This window comes from Rhineura floridana, chromosome 10, assembly GCF_030035675.1.
Source record: "Rhineura floridana isolate rRhiFlo1 chromosome 10, rRhiFlo1.hap2, whole genome shotgun sequence".
Lineage (NCBI taxonomy): Eukaryota > Metazoa > Chordata > Lepidosauria > Squamata > Rhineuridae > Rhineura > Rhineura floridana.
The window spans coordinates 37360087-37378153 of NC_084489.1; the positions used below are offsets into that span (position 1 = coordinate 37360087).

The 18067-nt window shown below is 40.3% G+C and overlaps 1 protein-coding gene across 21 annotated transcripts in view; it reads right to left on the reverse strand.

Moving 5' to 3' along the window:
- CREB5 (cAMP responsive element binding protein 5) overlaps nt 1–18067 on the reverse strand; it is a 400244-nt gene that overhangs the window by 334877 nt on the left and 47300 nt on the right. The window contains exon 1 of one of the 21 annotated variants that reach the window (XM_061585918.1): nt 2429–2447. The exons of the other annotated variants lie outside the window; for them this stretch is intronic. The gene's annotated coding sequence lies outside the window, so the exon portion shown is untranslated. Of the gene's footprint in view, nt 1–2428; nt 2448–18067 lie in introns of those variants that run through there. 21 annotated transcript variants of the gene reach the window in all.

Genomic DNA, 18067 nt, shown 5'->3' on the forward strand with positions numbered 1-18067 from the left:
ATCTACATCTCCAAAGTACCCAACCATGTTTTCCCAAAATTCCACAAGATTTCCATGTGATTAAGCTTATTTTGATCATGTTTATAAAAGGCCTAGAAAATTTGGTATCGACTTCCATTTTAAATGGCGCTACTCCATTTTGAGAGCCAGCAAAGCTACTTTGTTTTACTTGCTATGGGTTATGGTTGTCTATACCCCCTGAAAATAACATGTCCCTGTCCAGCTCTTTCTGTCCCATCTAGTTAATAGTCAACCATTCGTCCTTAAGACCACTATGTTATCCTGAAATGCTGTAGGGTAGCCTTTCCTAACCTGGTGCCCTTCTAGATGTTGTTGGACTGCAGCTCCCATCACTGATAATTGGTCACACTGGCTGGGGCTGATGGGAGTTGTAGTCCAACAACATCTGGAGGGCACCAGGCTGGGGAAGGCTGCTGTAGAGGGATTTCCTAATTTCTGTCCGCAATAATTCCAGAGGTATAAATCAGAATTTTTCTCCTTCCTGGACCAATATTCAGCATTTTGAGTGCTGAATTAGAATAATTAGGATTTTAAAAAATGAAAGCTGCATCTTAGGACAAGATTCTCTTGACTGACTTTTCACAAGCCCTGTCTCTTGCAATCTCTGTGACTTGTAACATCATTGATCCTTGTTGCAAACGACAGGTAGTCTCTTCTCTAGAAGGATTTTTCAAATGAATTGGCAGGACTGGATTTAGCAGAGAGATCCTTTTGGATGCAGACTGTTTTCTTCTGGGATATATTCTTGTTTGCTGCTTCCTTTGCTATCTGACTGGAAATATTTACCTGGGATCCATAAAAAGTGGGCTGTCTGCCTCCCAAGCCCTGAATCCAGTTACATAAAATAGATTTTGATACTTAGAATTTTGTAACTAATGCAAGCATGGGCCCTAACCCCACAGAGTTTACAACCTTTTGGACATATATTTCTTTTATGTTTTTAATGCCAAATAACCTGATTCCCTATGAATAACACTAAAAGTCTCCAAGCCATCTCCACCTTTGAACTTCTAGCATCCATGATAAATGCCCTGTTGTGTACGCAGCTGATAAACTAATAGTTCAGTTTTACTGAAGTACTCCAGAACTGACAGACATTTGTACAATTCTTCCACTCTAAAGAGTATCCAGAATAGCTAACAATAAAAACCCAACAACTTAAAACAATCATGCCGTTAAAATTATAAAAAAAAATGAACAAAGTTGTCATGCCCACACTAGAGGAATCCTCTTTGGGGGATGACCTGGAGTGCCCCAAGGCAAACATTACAGAAGAGCAGCCTATGTCAAGGGACTGGGGACAGGACATGAATAGTAGGGGCGGTGCCAAAGGGGCCGGTGTAGGGTCAGGGGAAAGGGGGCAAGTGCCCCCCAGATAAGGAGCTTGCCACCCAGTATGTTTCATCCACCTAGAAATATACTTTGCCCTTTCTGTGCCCCCCTGAAATTTTTTTCTGCTGTCAGTGCCCCCCAAATTTTTTTCTGGTGCCATTTTTGATGGATAGCCCTTTCATGGAATTGGAGACAGAAGCCAATCAGCTGGGGCTAGGGAGTGCAGCAATCTAAAGGCTCCTGTTGGGAGGAAGGGTGGGATATAAATCAAATAATAGATAGAAGACAGAAGAAAGGGAGAAGGGAGAAGGGAAAAGAAAGGGAGAAGGGAAAAGAAAGGGAGAAGGGAGAAGGGAAAAGAAAGGGAGAAGGGAGAAGGGAAAAGAAAGGGAGAAGGGAGAAGGGAAAAGAAAGGGAGAAGGGAGAAGGGAAAAGAAAGGGAGAAGGGAGAAGGAAAAGAAAGGGAGAAGGGAGAAGGAAAAGAAAGGGAGAAGGGAGAAGGAAAAGAAAGGGAGAAGGAAAAGAAAGGGAGGAGAAGGGAGAGGGGAGAAAGAATAGATAGATGATAGATGATAGATAGATAGATAAAGGTGAGACTCAGTCAGCAGCCAGTGCTCACCTCAGTTAACAAGAACTCAGGAGTAAAGAAATACTCATGAGTAAGCTACTCATGAAGAGGCCAAATCCTCATGTACCCCAGTTGGTCTGCAGCTGTGCTCTGGATGGGGCTGTTAAGGCTCAGGCTTAAAAACCTTCAGTTCCAAGCAGAGGGCTGGACCGTCTTTGCACCAGCTCCTTGATAGTGTATCCCTGTCTACCTACCTGGTTAGTGAACCCCTTTCCCCATGACGTGACTTTGGACTGCCTCTGACCTTGCTTCCTCTGCTACCCCATATTTGAATTTTGGACTGCCTTCATGCAATTCTGGTGCTGTCCATTGTTAACTCTTGGCTGCTCTGCCCATGCACTACCTGCAGTAGGACAAAAGCAATCCTGTCCAGAGTAAGCTAAATCTCATCTCCCTTTTCATAGGAATCACAGGCTGGTGGACAACAAAACTGCAATTATTACGTACCTCTGTGGAGTAGTTCTTGCAATGCAGGGGTAGCCAATGTTGAGAAGTTGCAGATGACAATTCCGATCATCCCTGACTATTGGCTATGCTGGCTGGAGCTGATGGGCATTGCAATTCAAAACATCTTGGTCAGTATCCAGCTAAGTAGATCCGCTAGGACAAGTATTTCCACTTGTGCAAGGCAACTTCCCCTCCCTCTCCTCTCCTCATGTGCCCCCATGCTCTCCCAAAATCTTCTTTGGAGAATTGGGGGAAAACCCAGAACAGATTTAGAGGGGGTATGTGGGATGTAGGCGAGAGAAGAGGGAGGGGAAGTTACCTTGTGCAGCCAAAAGTCCTTGCACTAGCAGGTACAACCCCTTGACTGTGCCATGTAGACTACTCCTGTTATAATGTTTCACTTCTAACAGAGAAATGTTTGAGGATGCAAGGCTAGCAGGTTGGTTAAAAAGAAAGCATTGCAAAAACAAGGGGGAAAGCCACATTCTTGCACTTTCTGTTCTAATGCTTATTGCAAAGCATGAGCAACCACTTTCTGGGTCTGAAGTAAGATATTTGTATCCAGGCAGCTATTGGTTTCAGGAGTTAATGCTCAAGTGTGAGAGTTTGTTTCAGCATAAATGATCTATAACTTTAATAATAAGTAATGGTGATGCCACGTTACTTCATCTGAGAAACAGGGATATCAGGTGCCAGCCTGGTTGTGTGAAACTGCTACCACAGGGACCATTTTCTAATATAGCTGCTTTCAAAGTAGCAAATTTACCAAGTGGTATGATTGACATCTTATAAAGAACATTTATAAGATGACCTTATTATACAGCCACAAGAGTGGCTGTATACTAGTCAGCATGGATTTTTCACATTCTGCAATTTTATACTGAAAATACCCCCATGCCATTCTGATCCTTCCCATAAGCTCATTTCAAAACAAAACCTTACAAAACCTATAGTCCTCAAGTCTGAAATGCTTGCTTAATAACCCTTTAAATTTTCATGGTGATACACAAAACAGAGAGAATTGAGAGTTCAAAGTGTAAAACGAGAGAGGAAAAAACCAGACCCCTTCTGGACTTTTTTCTCTCAAGAGTTCTCATAATCTGTTGAAATTAATTAAAAATCAGCCATGTTCACAGAGTACCTATAATCCTATTACTGACCTTGCCCCATAATCTGATCTTTATCTTCTGCAGTCTAAAAGTTAAAAAATTGCCTAGTGGATTTTTAATTAATTTAAGAAATTTAGCATTGAACTCAATGATAATGTTGAACGTGCTCAGTAAGAATCAACTGTCAGTGTTCTAAAAACCAGACTCACAGCTGCTGGGCTTGCCTAATCAGGGGGCCACACCCACACCAGACCTTTATTTCAATTTAGACAATCATGGCTTCTCCCAAAGAATCCTGGGAAGTGTAGTTTGTGAAGGGTGCTGAGACTGCTATTCCCCTGACAGAGCTCCAGTGGCCAGAGTGGTTTAACAGTCAGCCGCTCTGATTGAAGCTCTATGAGGGGAACAGGGAATCTCCTAGCAACTCTCAGCACCCTTCACTAACTACACGTCCCAGGATTCTTTGGGAGAAGTCATGACTGTCTAAAGTGAAATAAAGGTCTGGTGTGGATGTGGCCAGGGACAGCTTTGGTTTAAATTTGGGTGGGAGGCTACATGTGCCTGCTGTACAATAAAAAGGTGGGCTAAACCCTGAAAAAGAATGATACTGTTCCCAGTGTTTTCCTTTTGGAAAGGAAAGGGGCTTCCCCTCCTCTCAGTGCCCACCCACCCAATCTCCTCCCCTCCTCCTCCCTGCTCTCCTCCTCCCCCCACCCCTCTCCAAGGTCAGTTTCACTTATCCTATGCATGATTGCACAGGAGTAAATTCCACTGAACTTGAAAAGCATGCAAATGATCAAACCCGCCCTTCCCTCCTCATCCCTCCTATCCCCTTCCTCTTGCCCCTTCCCTCTCCCTTCCTTCGCCCCTTCCAATCCCCTCCCCCCTCCCCTTCCAATCCCCTCCTCCTCCTCCTTCCCCTCCCCTCCCCTCCACCCTCCCTCTCCTCCTCTCCCATGGTTCTTTTTTACCTATCCTAGGACTACAACCTGGGAGACCAGGATTCAAATCCCCACACAGGCATGAAGCACACAGGGTGACCTTGGGCCAGTCACTGCCTCTCAGCCGCAGAGTAAGGCAGTGGTAAACCACCTCTGAATACCACTTACCATGAAAACCCTATTCATAGGGTCGCCATAAGTCAGAATTGACTTGAAGACAGTCCATTTCATTTTCAAGCATGATCGCACAGGAGTAAATCCCACTGAACTCAATAAGTATGCAAATCATCAAACCTGCCCTCCCCTCCCCTCCCCCTTCTTTCCATCCTCCCCCTCCCCTTCCTATCCCCCCTTCCCCCTCCCTCTCCTTCTGCTCCCCTCTCCCCCTTCTCCCTTCCTTCTAAGTCTCCCCTTCCCCTCCTCCATGGTCAGTTTTACCTACCCTAGCCATGACCGCACAGGAGTAAATCCCATTGAACTCAATTAGCATGCAGATGATCAGACCTGCCTTTCCCCTCCTTCCCCTCTCCCCTCCCTTCCTCCTCTCTTCTTCCTCCCCTCCCCTCTTCCTTCGTCCTCCTCCCCGGCCCACACCAGGCCTCCCTCCCACTAAACTCAATAAACATGCAAATGATCAATCTACTCTCAGCAAACTTGCACAGGATCCCATTTCTTACTTCCCGCACTAAAAAGCAGGGGAATTCATTAATAGGCAAAAAAAACCCTTACAGTTTAAGAACATACCTGTAGCAGTTTAAGAACACATTTTCTATCAAACTTTAAAAAGCAGGGGAATTGGGCAGTTATAGTGAATGCACCAGGGGAGCAGGAGACATGATCTCCTCTCTGAGATATTGCACTGCCCTACAAAGTTGTCAAAATGCAAACACCATTTGGGTTGGTCTTTCACAGTCCAATCCACTTCCTGTGTAGCTTGGAAGAATTTGGTAACGTGCCTCTGAGCATATGTTGAGCAGTGGCAACATCTGCAGTCAGCCCAAATAACAGAAACAAGACATGTGCTGTGCTGATCTTGTTTTAGCAGGGAGGAAGGGACTATATTAAAACAGTTGATATCGTTCAGATAGTCACTTTAAATATGTTTGATTTACTTTGCCATTTTAGTGAAGTTTCCTATAGTAAATCATTATCTTTTGCTTCTGTTTCTGTGAAATATGTGAAGTACAGCAACACTTTGCAACACTAAAAACTCCAAAAACAATTGTGGAATAATGGCACTGACTGTTCTGCGAAACAGTTTCCAATGGACATGAGGAGTGCCTCAGTTTGCACAAGATAAAACAGTGGGAGATGAAATATATTCTAGCAAAATTCTAGGTGTGCTCTATGTTTTTAATTTACCATACCCACCTTTCCTTAAGTAGAGTTGTTTAAGCGTAGCATGCTGAACACATGCATCTTGGGCAGGCCAAGTTTGTTTTTTCCAACAACTAGAGTCATTGCTTAAGTAGCAACATATTGTAATCAGTCTGATTTTACATGAAACTGCAGTTTCAGACTCAACTGTTAATGTGCCCAAAATAGAAATAGAGCATAACCTCCAGTTTGAATCAAAAAAGGCTATCTTCACCATCATTTGACATCGACCAATCAAAAGGATTTGAAATAAATAAAAATAAATTTGACAACAGGTTTCTACAATGAACAATGAGAGAAATGTAATTTTCTAGGTTAGATTCTCTGTAGAAACAGTAATAACACAGAAAAGAAGCTAAGTAAGAAGAACACCAACAAACATACAAAAATGTAATTCTCCATCTTTGGAGATGGCAGGTGTTGCCACCACTCACCATATGCTCAGAGGCATGTGTTACCAAACACTTCCAAGCTACACAGGAAACGGATTGGACTATGAAAGTCCAACCCAAACTGTGTTTGCATTTTGACAAATTTGTAAGGCAGTACAATATCTCAGAGAGGAGGTCAGGTCTCCTGCTCCCCTGATGAATTCAGTATAGCTGCCCAATTTCCCTGCTTTTAAAAGTTTGATAGAAATATCTGTGGGCTACAGATACGTTCTTAAACCACAAGTTTTTTGCCTATTAGTGAATCTTTCTTACACAGAGAAAATGTGATGATCTCATCTTTTACCTCCATATGCAGATGTGTTAAGAGAAATCTGAAATTGAGTTAGTGGGAATGGAGCAATGGATCCACTGCCACATCACACGTCTGGTAAGCCTGCAATGGCCAGGGAGGAGGGAGGAACTTTTTTTTCTTACTTTTTGCAGTGCCTGCTCTAGGATGGCATAACTGAGGGGCCAAAGGAATATGCAGGGCTTTGGATTCAGCAGATCCAAAGTTGCAAATGCCCTGCCTTAAATGCTCAATTTCAGGGCTTTTCACCTGCCTGGGCACAGCTGGGCCTTCAGCACAGTGGAGAACCCACCCACCCACCAGTGGCACTTCTCCAGCGGAGAGGTGCCAATGCACCATTCTAACCTCTTCCAGCCATAACATTGGAGAAGGAGGGTTTCACTATTGTTTACTGGGAAACTGAAGCTCAGAGACACGGAGAGAACTCATTTATTTATTTATTGACTTTATTAGTCGCCCATCTGGCTGGTTATCCAGCCACTCTGGGCGACGTACAAAATAGACATACAAATACATTAGACATTAAAAATCTGAAAACAATGATAATAAAATCTAGCCCACCCCAAAAGCCTGCCTGAAGAGCCAGGTCTTCAAGGCCCGGCAGAAGCTCATCATAGAAGGGGCATGGCGGAGATCATTTCATTCATTCAGTGAATCCATGGCTGAGCAAGAATCTGAATTTGAGCACTTCGCTTAGAGGTATAACCCATCACCAAAAAAGGAACAGTACACAAAAAAGAAGACAAAAATGACACAGACTTACATATGCTAATTTTATGTACAGATGCAAATTTAGAAAGAATGTCTATAATTTAAATAGAAATAAAACACATCTCACCATAGTGACAGAGCTTGGAAAAGTTACTTTTTTGAACTACAACTCCCATCAGCCCAATCCAGTGGCCATGCTGGCTGGGGCTGATGGGAGTTGTAGTTCAAAAAAAGTAACTTTTCCAGGCTCTGGTCATGGTGACTATGTAATCTGTGGGCCTAGCCAGACTGCTGTCCAGGCACTAACTGTTGATGGACAACTTCAAGGCCTCTGATCTTCCTTCTTCCAGTTCTTTATCTTTACCACAGACTTGTACCAGACAACCCTTCAAACAGAGAGCTCCGTCAAATAGACAACTTACTGGGAGTCCTGCAAGACCCACTCTCTGCTTTGCCTGGCCCATTTCCATCCGTCCTGGAATGACAGGGCCTTGACTGACTCCAGCTACAAAGGGTGCTTCTGCAGTTCAGAATATCTAGAGACCATCTGGGTGGGGTATTGCTTAGGGGTTATTGCAAGGGTCAATATTAAGTTTTGGAGTTGCACTATTTTTGCTGCCCAACCAGGTTATATTCTTGTATTAGACTTTATTATGAATGATCAGTGGATTGTTTAATTTTATTGTGCATTTATTAACATGCAATGCTTTCATTCGTTTATTGTTCATATTACTATTTCAATTTTGCTATGTCTTAGGTGTTAATTATGTGAAACTTTTTGATGTGACTGACTTGAGCATGGTTTACTATGGAAAGGCGGTACAAATAAATGATGATGATCACACATGGTCACCTTTCTTAGAGGTCCAGTCCAATACTGTCCACTGAACTATATTGCATGTTCATCACTTGACTGTAATGGCAAGAGATGACTTCCATGTGCATTTAAAACCACCACCAACAGGACTTTCACATTATACAATGTCAGTTTGAATTCAATACACATCAGCAGAATCAGTTCACACATTCAGCTGCCAACTGTTAAATGTCAAGCAATCAAGTGCATGTGCGAGTCGGTCAAAAGTCTCTCAAATATTTCCATTTTACATATGAGACTTGTATAGTGCAACCACTCGGTTATCGGCAGTAATACACTCTGTACCTCCTATTTTCATATTCCCCTTTCTCATCAAAATAATTTTAAAAGTATTACCGTCACTTCTACAATTTTTCCCCTAACATGATTCTAATCCATTCACATGTGAAAAATGGAAATTAGCATTTAGACAGCAAGAAGTCATAATGGAATTAAAGCAGATTATATATCTGGCAGCAGACGACTGGTCTTTCCAAGAAGATTTGAAAAGTGAACTTCAAAATGTAATTTCTTACAATGCAAACAGCATAGCACAAAATACCTAGGATCTCAAACTAAGACATCCTTAGGAATGTTGAAGTTGATTCAAGACAGGGAAGCACCTGTACACAATTTGTGAATGATCTCATTCCGACATGGCTCTCAGTGTTGGTAATTCAAGCTATACGATGGGGTCATGGACAAATCAGCTGTGGAAGTATTCCAGATTTCCTGGCTTTGAACTCCTTCCACTATATTAACAGAACTTACCTAAAAAAGCATAGTAAAATGAGATAATAGTTGGAAGGTACGGCTTTATGCTTTAAGGCAACTCTTTAAGGTAAAGTTTTTAGGTTACTCTGCAACAAAACATATCATGGTTTAATTGTCATGCTTTGTTTTCCAAGATCCCCAGGGAATATGTGGTGATTGGATTTATCCTTGCTTGGAGCAAGTGCATAATTTTTAAAACAAAAGATGTGATACCTCCCTGATAGTCACACTTGCTGCTCTGATATCATTCCCTATTCTTCAATATATGGTGACATATATTGTGCAGAACGGTAAAGGAAATTCTCTGTGTACATTTTCAGAGACCCCTATTCTTTTCCCTATCTCTTTAAATGTTAGAGGGCTTGTCTCTGGCATTGAAAAGTAAGCAACAGAACCAAGCACATCCTATTTTCAACTTATGTGAAGTGCTTCCTGCACCATTCAAAACTGTGGTAGCTTGTTGCCTAGCCTTAAACACACACACACCCCAAAAAAATTGTTAGGGGCTGTTTGAATCAGGCTAGAACTTGGGTGAAGAACAAGATATACATAAGAAATCTCTTAAGCAGGCATATAAAGATGGTTGTGTAACCTGAAAATATTTTACTCTTTATGTGTAAAAAGGCAACATTATTGGATAAGGTCCAACTGAGTCATACTCAAGAGTAGACCCACTGCAATTAATGGACTTAAGTCAATTCATTTCAGTGTGTCTACTCTGAGTACAGCTTAGTTGGATATTGCCCACTGTTTCATTTATTCTCCGGGATCAACATGTAACAACTGTCTACGCATGAAATAATTATACTTGATATTAGCAAAGCAATGAACAGACGGAAACAAATAGCAACCTTCAAGTACCATTTAACAAATTGCTCCAAATCAAAACATCACCTACAGAATGCGTTATGATGTAATTAAATGGCAAAATGCTGACTTTTTTTTACTTGGAGTAAACAATTTAAACATCTGCTAAGCTTTCAAAGAGCACAAAAGCTATACTTAAATGAATCAATGCCATCAATTTAAGACTTGCTGTGATAGTCAGCAAAATTTGTGGGAACAGCTTTCAAAGATATATATGAATTATTTACAAGCCTACCAGCATGAGCTTAAACTTGTTTACCTAGAGGTAAAGCCAACTTAATTCAATAGGACTTCACTTTCTCGTAAATATATTTAAAATTTCAGTCAAAGGATATGAGCCATAACAAACTTTAAAAAAAAGTAAATACCACTGATATAATGGGATTTACTTTCAAGTAAATATGTTTAAGATTGACTTGTACATTTAACTCTTGCCCAGTTTTGAGGATCCTGGACCAGCAGAGTTCACATGAAACCACTACAATGGAAAAGAGTGACTGATGTTTGCATTATATTTCTATTACTACTATTAATTGTAGTGATATTAGTGGCTAATAATAATAACAGAATATTGGTATTACTAGTAATTGATTGTAAATTGATTGTAAAAATATTAATTGTAAGAGCCTAGTAAAACTGTAAGAACTAGTATTACTTGATTGTAAGCACATTAAAAACAGCCCTGCAGGATCAAAGCAAAGGCCAATCTAATCCAACATTCTGTTTTCTATGGGAAGCCACAGTTGTTTCCCAATGAGTGGTATTCAAAGACAGGCACCTCTGATCCTGTATAAAGTATATTGCCATCATTACCAATGCTCATTAATAGCTTTATCATTCATAATTTTGTCTAACTTAAGAGGTTGGGATATTTTTCTATTATTATTCCTGAATAAAGCTCAAGATGCTGTACAATCAAGTGAAACACATTGGCCTTGCTCCTAGATCAGGGATTCCCAAATAGGGTGGTCAGGTCAGAAGCATCCCAAACCCTGAGATTTCAGGGATGGGCCTTAGTGATGTCATAGGGGCGGGTCCTAGTGATGTCATTAAGTATGATACACTAAGCATCAACCACAGTTGCTTGGAGTATACCACTCAAACAAAAAAAATATCTGATTGGAAATTAAGATAAAAATCTTAGCTAAATGGGGGTGTTTCCAGGTACTGTTGAAGTGATGGGATCATTCTTTCTCACCTGCTTAGAGAGCCTGGGTAAGGAACATTTAATCTAGCCTACTTGCTTCTGGTAAGAAGGGTTTACATGCCCTCAGGCCAAGCCAGTCACCAGAAGGCCACTGTAAGGAGAAAGCCTAGTGTTGTGGAGATGTTAGATGGGAGCACTCATGAGTAAAGATGGATGCCTTTGAAGGCTGCAATTCTAAACACACTTACTAAAGGACTAAGCCCCATAGAACTCAACAGGACTTACTTCTGAGTAGATATGGTTAGGATTGCGCTGTTGTTAAGTCTTGACTAGGGATCCTCTGCAACAATATCCATATCAAAGCAGGGTTGGCAACCCCCTGCATGGAATGCCCTGCCTGCCTTTTAATGTGTCAGCTCCAAACTTCTTTACAGATTTGACCCTTCACTGCAAAGAGAGGTTGTGAAATGAGTAAGAGTTAAGAAGATTCTCTACCCTTTCCTGCCTACTCTGTGGGTTACTATAAACTCACTTTGACAGCCAACCCAATTCCAGTGAGTAATAACTGACAGAGAGAAAACACTTGGTTGGTCTACCTTCACAGGCAGTAGACTGGGAACAACAGCAATTGAAGCCACAGTTCCCAGTATCTGAATTATCTTTTACCACTATTCATAAGAAACAAACCATCATGCAAATAATAAGGTGCATCATCAGTGGGTTTAAGAGAGGATTGCCATATTCTAGTTCCACAAATCCAGGCAGGCTAATTTGCATATTATGCAATTACGTAAATTATATATATATATGGTTGCATGGTCCAGTTGTTTTGTTTTTGTGCCTAGTAATTACCCTTACATTTTTAGCCTTAAATGCCTAGACTTTAGTTTCCAATACAGTAGGGCCCCGCTCATACGGTGGGTTCTGTTCCGGACCCCCACTGTAAAGCGGAAATCGCCGTAAAGCAAAACCCATTGACAATAATGGGATGTGTCACGCAAAAATGATGTCAAAATGGCCCATGAAGGAAAATGGAACAAGTGCCTTAATGCGAGGACTTTCCCTAATTGAAAGCCGCCGCATTAGCGAAGTGCTGTAAAGCGAAGCGCTGTAAAGCGGGGCCCTACTGTACTATAGAATATTTATTTATTAAGATTTATATCCTGCTCTTCCACTGTTAAAAACATGTCAAAATTTGGAATAATTTTAGAAATACTATAAGTTCTAGATCTAAATCCATTGTTCTACTGGTCCAACTTTATAAATAATATTTCTCTGCTGATTTTGTTCCTTATAGTTCCTTAACATCTCTTGTAGCTTACTAATTCTTTATTGCAATACCGTGATGTTGTTCTGTACAGAAGACTGTAAAATATATGAAATATCTCTCACTGACTTGTGAAACTTTACACTGAACATCTATGCTAAATGAGGCAGGCAGAATAGCCTTAACCGGGAACAATAACAATATATTCCAGGGCTACGGGAAATTCCGATCATATCCTCAGTATGAGGTAGAAAAGAAAATGAATGAAATCTATTTGAATTACTCCACATATCTCTTTTTTTAATATACATAGAAAATCTAACTAGCATAAAAAATAATTAAGGCTGCAATCCAATACATACTTACCTGGGAGTAAATCTCATTAAACCCAATGGAGCTTACTTGAGTAGACATGTATTGGATTGCACTGTAAATGATACAAGTTTACTAGTCTCAAAAAGCACATCTGAAGTACATTTAAAAGTACATCTAAAGAGACAATCTGATCATATATTCTGCTACAGTAATCAACACATTTATTCTGTTTCTCTAAAAAGATATATTTTGTCCCTCTACATTTAATATTTACTCCTCATCTTTTTAGCTCTGTTTAAAAAAACCTATAGGATAACACAGGGGCAGAATAGCTATAATATGTGATCAATGCAGTTTGTAGCAGTGTACTACACAGGAGAATGTTATTATAAACTACAAATCAAAGTCTATGTAGAACATTGGTGTGATATTAGTTACCCAAGATAAAAGGTTTTAAATCTTTTACAGAAATTGTGAAAGGAATTTAGACGTATTTTGTAGACTAGACAAGAGATTAGCAGGACCTCCTCTATGACTAAAGTATGCTCTTACATTGATCCCTTTGGGTTGAACATTGCCTGGGACTCAGGAGCCGCCAGTCCCCCCCTCCCAAGGGCCCGCAATACAACTCGGCTCACACGCAAGAAACACCATCCCCTGGACTCACCATAGCAACCTGACCAAGCAAAGGGTGGCTGCAGTAATAACAAAAAATTGCTTGCGGGCAGCACATGCACCTGCCAAAGCTCTAAAAGAAAAAGCAAGGAAGTGAGGTAGGCTTATGGGCTTTATGGATGGAGACTTCCGTCGCTCTAAAGCCCTGGTCATCTCTGTGGTGAAAACTCTAAATACTTTCCATTGGAAGTCTGGGCAAAATGGGCAGAAAACTGCCTCCAAGTTTTGCCTTCTATCTCTAGATCCACAAGGGCTAGAGACTAGCTTCTTTTTTAAAATGAAAGCTGAGACTCCAGGCCACTGAATTGACTAAGCACAGGTGGCATGGATAGAATCCTGGTAAAACCCAGCTAACCGGGCAATATGGCAACCCTAGTTTAAGGGAGTTGAGCTGAACACATGGAACCACTGTTGTTGCTTCCATGGATGCAAGGGGGTAAGGTCAGAGGTAAATCAAATGAGAAAAAGAAAATACAGTGATAATTTCCTAAATGCAATACCATATCAACCATAACAAGATTCCAACAAGTAAGGTAGAAAACTCAGCATTCCACAACCAGTCAATCAATCTCTTTAGTGTGGCAGTACCTTCACTATTTACATTAGGCAGGCTCCTTCATTGTACTCATTTTGGCACCTGCTAAAAATATTTTTGTTTAGGCTAGCCTACCCAGGCATGTTGAAGCTATTGTGGTTTTTTATCTGTTTTTAACTCATTCTTGGTTTTATTATTTAGAATATTTTAAAATACCTGTCTTTAACTGTTTTTGCCAATAATTTAATTGTTTAATTCCTTCGATAAACCGCTTTGAGGTTTTTTACAATAAAGTGGTATATAAATGGTATAAATAAAATACATAAATAAATTTCAGAGTCACTGTGGCCCTTGAGTCTCTTTCTTCTTTCAGGCACAAAGGAATCTGCCTTGGAGGGAGAAATATAAATAATTTAAGTTATGCAGACAATACCATACTACTAGCAGAAACCAGTAATGATTTGAAACGAATGCTGATGAAAGTTAAAGGAAAGCACAAAAGCAGGACTACAGCTGAACATCAAAAAGACTAAATTAATGTCAACAAAAGATTTATGTAACTTTAAAGTTGACAATGAGGACATTGAACTTGTCAAGGATTATCAATACCTTGGCACAGTCATTAACCAAAATGGAGAGAATAGTCAAGAAATGAGAAGGCGGCTAGGACTGGGGAGGGCAGCTGTGAGAGAACTAGAAAAGGTCCTCAAATGCAAAGATGTATCACTGAACACTAAAGTCAGGATCATTCAGACCATGGTATTTCCAATCTCTATGTATGGATGTGAAAGTTGGACAGCGAAAAAAGTGGATAAGAGAAAAATCAACTCATTTGAAATATGGTGCTGGAGGAGAGCTTTGTAGATACCATGGACTGCGAAAAAGACAAATAATTGGGTGTTAGAACAAATTAAACTATCACTAGAAGTTAAAATGATGAAACTGAGGTTATCATACTTTGAACACATAATGAAAGTAAATCCTACTGAATTAAATTGGGTTAGCTCCCAGGTATGTGAAATTAGCATTGCAGCTTTACTCCCAGAAAGGGAAGGTTTTCAAAACAGGTTATGAATACTACAAAGAAACTGCCCTCTTCAACAGTCCAGTAAAATTTAAAGTTGTTTGACTCCTTAATTAGAAAAGTATAACAAGTATAAAAAGTATAAAAATATATTTTTTAAATTTGTTCAAAAATTATTTGAAAGGTAAAATGTATAATATGCCATTTTTGCAATTAATTTAAAACCCTGCATGTACCTTTTTATTATAACTGAAATTGTTTACTGTGTATGCCCACTAAGATCCCGCTGTGATCTTCTGTTGTGGTGCAATCCTATGCATGTTTACTCAGAAGGAAGTCCTAATCCTGTACAGAGAATGTACTCTTTATGCTGCTGAAAGCTATATATTTACTCAAACCCTGATGTGAGATAAGCAGGAAAAGGAAACTGTTCTTAGAACTTGAAATGGGGTTTAGGTATTGCCTGTGGGTCAACAAATCTTGTCAATCACAACCGTGACTTCACTTATTGGCTCAAAATCTGAAAGGGCAGGGGTTAGAGCAGCCAGTACTAACAGAAGTTGTGGGGGTGGCAGCTGACATTTTGGTTTATATCATTTGAACCAGACCACCTAGAAACTTATTTTTTTAAAAAATGAAAGCTAAGAGTCCAGAGATTAAGGTGACTCACCCGGAGACTCAAAAATTGGAGTCTCTGGGCAAAAACCGGTGACCTAACAACCCTATTCTCAAACTGTGGTCCACTAGGTGGTCTGCAACATGTCTGCCTTAAATATAAATATTGTTTTTAATTTTTAGTTGCTTCTTTTATTTCTTCTATTGTGTTTCATTGTATTACAGCCTGAAGTCTATGGAATGCAAATTTTAATACAATAAAATGCAACTGAAGAAAGAAGCAAGGAAAATACAATGAAAAAAGCATACAGCATCTAGCACAACGCATTGCAATGGCTACAACAGGCAGAAAAATCATGAAGTGGTCCACCAAGACCATCAGCAATTTTCAAGTGATCCATGGGGGGGGAATTGGGAACCACTGGTCTAGATTATTATAACAATCTCACAAATCATGATGTTATGTGCATTGAGTTGGACTGAAAGGAAGTGTTGTCTTTGAAGGTGCCTTTCCACTGAGGGAAAGTACCCCTCTATTCTCAGAAGATTTCTACCGATAAGCAGAAGGGCAACTTTGGTTCCAGTCCTTTCCTTTGGATCCAACCCATGGCTTTCAGCTCATGCAACCTAGTTTATATGCTAACCATTCTCCATGTAATAATGAACCCAGATACAAAATTGTGTGGAGGGTTGTAACCTCGTGAATGGGCACTAAGAACCTTACTTCTATTGGAAAAAGCAACAATATACAATTAATACCCACTGTACTGAGAGAGAGAAAGCCACTAAAGGGTTAATGTATCTAGGTCTAGCTCTTCCTAAATTGTGTGTTTAGTTTCTCTTTCACCTTTCTTCCTTGCAGCAACAATAATGGCTGATGTTCTTAAGTAAAAGAACCTGTTTAAAACTTACAGTTGTGTCTGTCTTCTTTATGGCAAGACAAACACCTACTCTGCAACAGCTTCATTACCTTGCCAACTGAATTTTATGTACAGGGGTATGAAATATCAACAGTTGTTCTCAGTGGATTTTAAAGTTCACAACAGGCCATATGGAAGGAAGCAGCATCCAAAAATTGCAGGATACAAAATGCATAAGGCTTTATTGGTTGCATTTAAAGGCCAGCATGAATCTAGAGTCTGATTCCACACTTAGAGATGTCATGTTTCTCCCAACTCCAATATAATGCAAAATATAATTGAAGCACCTTTCCTGAATTTAAACTGAACATTTTTGCTTCAATCTGTTTGACTGGTATGAAAGTCTGTCTTTTTTTTTTTTAAACAGTTTGTGTATTTAAAAAGAGCAAAGAAAAAAGGATTCCATTTTCAAGTGGGCATTTAAACTCAAATCCTACTTGGGGATCAGGGAGGAGGGGGCAGTAGAGTGATCTGCTTTAAAAGGTCTCAGTTACAGAAAAGTACAGGGGTCATTTCTCAGATGTCAAAGCTCTAAAGCGGATAAGTAAGCGAGTCTGCTTCATTCCTCCTTCTCACTCCTTCCTAGAGATAGATTTCACTCCCATGCATGCCCAGTAAGTTAAGAGAAGCACAGGGTGACAGCAGCCTCTAATGGCAAATGTGTGCACAGAAATATCATGGCTTTAAAAACAACGCAGTCCTTGTTTTTAATGCAGAAAAAAGATCACTTTTGGAATCTGCATGAGGTCTTTTGTGCTGACTAAAGGCAGTGTTCTGCACATTTTTTTCTAAAAGGCTTTTTGAAGTTTGATTCCAATTCACTGCTAAATATTGTCAATTTTATGATATTTTACAGGCAACAGCTCCAACTCTTCAAATCCCAAAGCAATTATCCTATGAGAAGAAGAAAGAGCTGATAAAGTGTTTTCTTGGAGGCTGGGCTCTGCTAGGTTTCTTGAGCTTTCAAACAAATCTGTCAATGTCAACTGAAAGCAATCCAGTTTTTGTGTGAAGGTGGGGCAAAAGTTCAGAGGCATGTTTTAGAAAGACATCAAAAGTACAAAACGAAGGACACATTTAAATTGAAATCAGTCTTGAGAAGACTGTACAACAAAGATGAAGTGAGGATTTTAGGGCTTATCACAAGCGCAGAACGCAAATAATTAATTCTGTGCTATTCAGGTCTAAATGGGAACTAAAGTTCCTGAGTGGCAGCAAACTGATTACAGAGTTATATACCAAGCACAGATGATGGCTGCTACATTAGCCAATGTGCAGCAGATTATATGATGGGAGAAAGGGAATTAACTCACTTTCAAAAGTGCACTTTATTAAACATAGTAGCAAACAAAAAATCTAGTAAAGAAATAAACAATGGATTGTCTCTAAGAATGCACAAGCAGATGTCTGCTCATGCAACAAGACTTCCCCTTCCACTCCCCATGTGCTCCCCAAATCTGCTCTGGAGGGTCCCCCAACTCTCCGGAGCAGATTTTGAGGGTGCATGGGAAGCTGCAGGTGGCAGGAGAAGAGAGGAAGTTCTGTTGGCTCATGGAAGTCTGTTGTGTGAACAGAACTGCAGTGCTGGAAACAACCCAACTTCTCCTGCTCTAAGGAGAGCCAGTGTGGTGTAGTGGTTAAGGTGTTGGATTATGACCTGGGAGACCGGAGTTCAAATCCCCACATAGCCATGAAGCTCACTAGGTGACCTTGGGTCAGTCACTGACTCTCAGCCTCATGAAAACCCTGTTCATAGGGTCGCCAT